At 51.5% G+C, this 6,377-nt stretch overlaps 1 protein-coding gene across 1 annotated transcript in view; it reads left to right on the top strand.

The window, feature by feature from the left end:
• The first annotated feature begins 4,487 nt into the window (after positions 1 to 4,487).
• CORO2A (coronin 2A) overlaps positions 4,488 to 6,377 on the top strand; it is a 55,997-nt gene continuing 54,107 nt past the window's right edge. Inside the window, exon 1 of the mRNA XM_064405505.1 lies at positions 4,488 to 4,626. The gene's annotated coding sequence lies outside the window, so the exon portion shown is untranslated. The remainder of the gene's footprint in view (positions 4,627 to 6,377) is intronic.

Raw genomic sequence — 6,377 nt, 5'->3', positions numbered from 1 at the left:
GCATTTTCCATGGGTGGATACCAACAACACCCTGTAGCAGGGGCCATACCACAGTGATGAGTTTCTTTTCCAGTCTGCAGGCTGGGCAACCTCCTGCCAGACACAAGGCCTCGGGCTTGCTCTCTTCCCATTTAAGAGCTCACTTGTGGCCTGAGAAAATGCTGAGACTTTTCCAGCCATTTCCCAGTGCTACGAGCTCCTTTACAAAACATTATCTTTGGTTTCTCTAGGGACATGCCAAGTGCAAGAAGACAAACCACTTTCTCATGACCGAGCCACAGTGCTGGAGCTGATATAATATAATGCCATGTGAGATAATTTAACCCCTTTCCTAAGTTCAGTGAGAGGCTGGGGCCTGCACAGATATGCTAAATCATGAGATTATCTGTGTGCTTTCTGTTCAACCTCAGGAGCTCTCCAGAGGGGAAAACAGTACACCAGGTTAGTTGGTGGAAGAGAAGGTATCCCTAACCATGACACATTTGGGGTGAAAGGTACCGTACTTTACTAGATGTTTGTTTTGTCACATGGTCCACTACCTTTGAGGTGAAGTCCTTATTTCTCCTTGTTACTAAATGACAGCTTCCTGTGAAGTGCAAAGTCTGCCTTTTGAGACTCCAGCTATTGGATCAGTATCTAATCTAGTTTTGAGCTTAATTTTTATAACACAGAACCTCTGGCACATTCTGGTGTCTGTTGGAAGCTTGAAGACTTGGAGCAATATCCAGGGTAAGCAGAATTAAATTTCAAGCCCCCTTGTAATACCAAAATTGTCCAGATAAAAACTTTCTAACACAGGTCTGGGTATTAGAAAGCACCATTCTTTATTGCAATGTGCTTGTCACTCAAAGAATCCTTCCTCTAAGTGCCTTGAGCATTGGGTAAATACTCAAAACTGTGAGTTTTTAATCCTACACACTGATGACATACTCATTGGCTATCCCTGATTACTTGATGTACATGTATTACTTTATTTCACATAGCTTCACCCCTTATTGCAAGTCCCTATGTGGTTCTTTGGAGTTTCTCTTTAATGTCCAGTGTCCTTTTTAGGTAGGTGCCAGTTCCTCAACTCTCATTTTGAGTAAATGCAATATGGTTGCTTTGCATAACATCTGCTTTCTCAGCCTTGCAAAGCTAAGCTGGCATCCTGTTTGTGTTTTGCATGAGTTTTTTTTGTCTACTTCTCCAAGACTACATTGTTCCCTTTATTTGGTAAGAGTAAAATGTTTTTCTGTTCTACTGTCCTTATCATTTGGGAAGAAAATTGTACTCAACCCAACATCACAATTCCATGCTGAAAATAATGCCTATATTTTTTTCTTTTACAAAGTCATTTTGTTGGTAGAAAAGTACTGTCTATGGGCATCATTTTGCAGGGAGGAAAAGTTCCAAAACAAAATTAAAAACAATTGATATTTTTTGCTACATCTTCCAATTACATTTTTCAACATCATAAAACCTCTTGCACCTTGATGAAAAAATGCCAATGCCACAAACTCTGAAAAGGCTTCCAGTTTTGACACTACCATTGCAATGGTGTTTTAATCAGTCCCAAAGCTGGTAGGTGTTGTGCCCTCCATGCCACCCGCCTGCATACATGTGACACAGTCAGTTATAGTGAACTGCATGGGGCTGGAAATAATTACAGTACGAAAAATAGGAACCAGTGAAGTTTTTTGTTAAAGATGAAGCTAATTGGTCATAACTAATTAGCAGCTTCCTCTGCGTGTCTTCATCCAGAGACATGTCAGGCCCCTTGTCCTCTGCAGGCAGGAATAAAGCAGAGTTGAGAGTTTGCTGCAGTGTCTCCCCTTCAGTGCAGATGTACTGGGCTGTGTGCTGGTATAATTTAGCCTTGAATTAAATATACCTGAGGATATCGTATCTGAAAACTGGTCATGCCTTATCACCGTGCAGAAAGCTAGTTCCCTTCTGTCTCTTCTCATCCACCTCTGTAAATGCTCCATGCCAGTCAGGACCTTGCTCCCAGGGAGCTGTGCCCGGCTGGTGAAGTGCTTCATTGCTGCACAGACACCATGAATGTGGCCATGCTGATGTAGCTCCTACAATGCAGACCAGCCACAACAGGTGCTCTGCTCTTCCAGTGGCTTGCCACAGTTTGAGATACTGCACATGACTAACAGGAGTGTTCTGTTGCACTGCTCTCAGGCTCCCCTTCATAACCAACTCTGCTGGAATGGTACCTTTACACTTCTCACTATTTTGCATGGGCCAGAAATAAATGGGTGGGATACCAGCCTGCCTGTTGGCCTGATTTCTGGCACCTAATGGTGTGGGAAGGCAGAGAGTTACAGAACGTGCTGCTCCAGCTTCTGCTGCTGGATCTCAACAGAAACCACAAACATATTGGCTGTTGAAGGCCCTTTACACAGCAGAAGTGTTGTATGGGAGAGCTCTTTCCCAAAAGCCACTTCTGTGGACACAGGCTGTCAGCAGCGGTTGTTCAGCCGGGCTCTTGCTGCTGGATGACCAGTTGAGACATCTCAGGGAACACAACAGAGATAACATTCACCCCAATCACCAAGGACACCCCAGTCCCAGCCACCCAGTTTAAGATTGCAAAGGGGACTGGGGAGCAAAACTGGGGAGCACCTTGTCAGCACCTAAAACAGCTCTCAGGAATGGCACTTGCACATGAGTAGCACAGCCAGATGCCTACAGTGGACAGAGCTGTAGGTAGAAGAAATCTTTCCCACCAAAGACCCTAAACAAAGATGTCTTTGTCTCCCTGTCAGTCCTGCATGCAATCTTCTACAGCTTACTCAGGGTTGGAGCACAACATGTGTTAAAGGAAGCACTGGAAATCATCTGTGCATTAATACCTGACCTGTCTTGTACTTCTCCACGGGGAACATGTGTGCACACACCGTGAGAATCCTGAGGGCTACCAGAAGTCATCTCAACTCCTGTAGGCATGGCAGGCCCAGGACAGCTGCTCCACTAGCACCCACAATTTGTGTCCACAGGAATTCCTTCCTGTGCTCCATCCATGGATATTGCTTCTCAACAGTAGTCTGGTGTATCTGCTGAAGTGCCTCAGTCTCCTGGGATGTCCTGGACTGGCACCTGGTAGCAAAGGAGGAAGATCACTCTTAGTGGTTGCTGGTTGGTTCTGAAACTCTGCTTAACACCCTTGAAGAGTTCAGTGGATCTGGACCTTTCACAGGCATAATTTTTCTTCTCTGAAAGGACTTGATGTGTCCTGATTGGCATGCTAATGACAACATCACACATGCAGTCTCCTCTTTTACTAGAGCTGGGGTCTGTAGTGAGGAAGTGGTCACTGGGTTGGTGGTTGTGATCTCCTCTTGATGGAATTACGTTCCAGCTAAGGACACACTTCCTGCCTCTCTCTCGGCACTGTCAGCAGTTCCTACTGTTCCAATGATTTCAATCCATTATGTTGCCTGTTGTTGCTTTGGTTGAGTGTTTGAGACGCTTTTTGAAGGGTTCACAAGGCCTCTACCCCTTCTGTCTTTGTCTACATCTGCTATGGTTGATATACAGCTTCTTGATAAATAGTACTTTGCCTTGAGGAGTTAATAATTTGTAACAGCATCAATGCAATCATTTGGGCATGTATGCTTTTCTGTTTGTTCCCTTACACTGATCTGCAGCATCTCACTTGTGAAGGACACTGAATCTCACAGTCTTGTCACAGCTGCTAGCTCAGCCCAGAGCTACCCAGTGAGTGACAGGACCAAGGTATGTAGATGAGCTATCTTCTCTCAGACTCTGATTAATCAGGCAGGACCAGAGTGGTGTTAGCTGAGGTGGTGACCTAGCAAAGAAACCTCCTCTGCTATTTGATCTTGGGTGCTGCTACTTACCAAGTTCCTCATTCAGGGCACTGAGGAGGTTTGCAGTGCTGCTAAGGTACCAGCTGACCCCAAAGTCTGAGTGTGACCTCTGTGAGAAGCTTTCTAAAGCCATATGCCATCAATAAAGGGCCTGCAGCTTTGGACCGGTCTCTCTCCATCTGCCAGGGACTGCTGAGACAGCCAGAGGCTTCCAGCTAAGGCTGGTACATTAAAACTGTTGCAGGGGTGTGTGCAGTGTTCAGGATGTGAGGTGCCGGATGGACACACTGAGGATGCGGCACAGAGAACCCAGAAGCTCTCTGAGCTAATGCAAGGCCTGTGGTACTCTCACTGCAAGCGACGGCAACGCCCTGATGCTGTCAGGTCTATCTCGTAGGAGAATCACGCAACCACCTTTCACCATGTGCCTCCGGGCACAGAGTCGGGGACCTGGTGACGGCGAATGGCGCACGTCAGCCCGGGTGGGATGCTCCCAAGCCCAGGGCAGCGGAGAGGCACCTGAGCACCTTGCTGTGGCTGCGGAGGGGCTCTCCCCGCCACGGCACCAGCGCAAACCCTCGCTGGCCACGGCAGGTTGCTCCCAGGGGCGGGCACGGCGGCGGACCTGACGGCGCCTGGCAGGCGCTCCGGGGCCGCACGGGCCCGGCGGCAGCCCCGGTGCCCGCCGGCACCTCCCGGCCGCGGGGCGCGGCGGGGGCGGGCCGGGGCGGGACCGCGGGCGGGCCGGGCTGGCGCGGCGCGGCTGCCGTGCGCACGTCCAGAGCCCGCGGCCAGCGGCAAGGTACGGCAGCGCGGTGGCGGTGCGGGCTGGGGCCGCGACACGCGCGGGCAGCGCCGGCTCGGGCACCTGCAGAGCCCCGGGCCTGCGGAGCCCGGCGGTGCCGGGGAGCGGCGGGGACCGCCCGCTCTGCCCGCCTTGCGCCGGGGGTGCCGCAGCTCCCTCCGGCCCCACCCCGCTTTGTGAGGAGCTGGGGCAGCCGCCCGCAGCCGCGGGGGCACCGGCGGCCCGGGGATGCCGTGGGCGCCCGGCGCCGCGGGCCCCGGGCATCCCCCGTGCGGGCGGAGGGAGCGGGGCGTTCCCGCCGGCCGCGTCGGGGCAGCCGGTGCTGCCCTCGGTGGGTGAGACTCTCTCGCTCGGCAGTAGCGCCAGGGCTGTTCCTGCAGGGGTCTGCCGGCGGGATTTTCTGCGCGGGGTGTGGCGGACTGGCAGCCGGCCCGCGGCGGGAGCCCTGCGACCCGGGGTCTGCAGGCAGCGGTGCGCGGAGCAACAGGGCTTCTTGCCACCCGAGCCATCCTGCTGCTGCTCGGGAGGGCTGCGCCTCCTGCCAGCCCGGCTGGCCGGTGCCGCCGGTGGCACGGTTTGGCATCTGGGCAACTTCGCTTATTATTTGTACAGAAGCCTCACCTATGGCTATGTGTGCGATGAGTTAAATTTGGCCTTTTTTTGCTGCGAGTGGGGAATTCGGGTGCTTGATGTCAGGGTAGCTCGCATCTTGCACAGAGCGTTACATCACTGACTCTCTGGCACCGGGATCCCCTGGTTCCACTTCACCCTGAAGGGGGAACTGGCGCCTTGAAGGAGTCTTATTTCCAGGCAGCACAGCTTTGAACACTGCTTCTTCCATGGGTCTGGCTTTGATGCCGCAGGTCTGGCAAAGGCCGAGACAGGCTGTTGCAAAGGGATGTGTAACAGACAGCACTTTGCAGACTGATGGCCCGGTGAGGCCAGCTATGTGCAGTGTCTGAACACATTGTTCACTTTGCAGGGAGTGGTGCCCTCCTTGTCGTGCTCTGGAGCATCCTGTCTGTTCCTGATTCCCATGCCACCCTGCCCCAGCCCTTTTTATTTATACTTTCTACTTATAGTCCTTGTAAAGGGTATTTACCTGGACAGGCTTAGCCTCTTTTGGCCCCTTGGGTACTCAAGGGAAGTGATTTCTGCAGAGGATTCAGGGAACATTTGGGAGAAGGTTGACTGATGGTTGCCTTTAAGCTTCTCCAGTGCAGGCTCCCCAGTGGGTTAACAAAGGAGCAGCCTGTGTAGCCCTGCTGTTCCCTTTGTTCTTCCTCTGGCTGTGCCCTCTTTGGAGAGCTCTGATCTCTCCTGGTTTGATCAGAGATAGGGAGTGACTGATGGAGACACGAGGGAGTTCATGTTTTGGTTGTGAGCATTTCAGGAAACTCTGGAGCATTGGGAGGCAGAATAGGGGAGAGCTGACCGCTTCTTAGAGAAGGAAAAAAAAAGATATGTTTTCATCTGTGGTGCTGCTATTTGGTGAATTATCATTATGGCATCTATTATTATAGCTTCGATGAGCTGTATTTCAAATTTATACAATCTGTTACTCTGTAGCAACAAATCAGTGCCCATTATCTCGGTAGAGCTGCCTTAGACAGGAAACGTGAGACCCAGGTACTGATGTTTGGACAAAGAGCCAGACAATTCTGCTGCCTGCACCCCAACTCTGCCCTAAGCTCCTCCTGGCCCCTCTTCCTCTGAGGCAAAGCACCTAAGCATGAGTGTGCCTGTTT

The sequence above is a fragment of the Passer domesticus genome, chromosome Z (genome assembly GCF_036417665.1).
Source record: "Passer domesticus isolate bPasDom1 chromosome Z, bPasDom1.hap1, whole genome shotgun sequence".
Taxonomy (NCBI): Eukaryota; Metazoa; Chordata; class Aves; order Passeriformes; family Passeridae; genus Passer; species Passer domesticus.
This window is presented reverse-complemented; position numbering and strand designations above follow the sequence as displayed.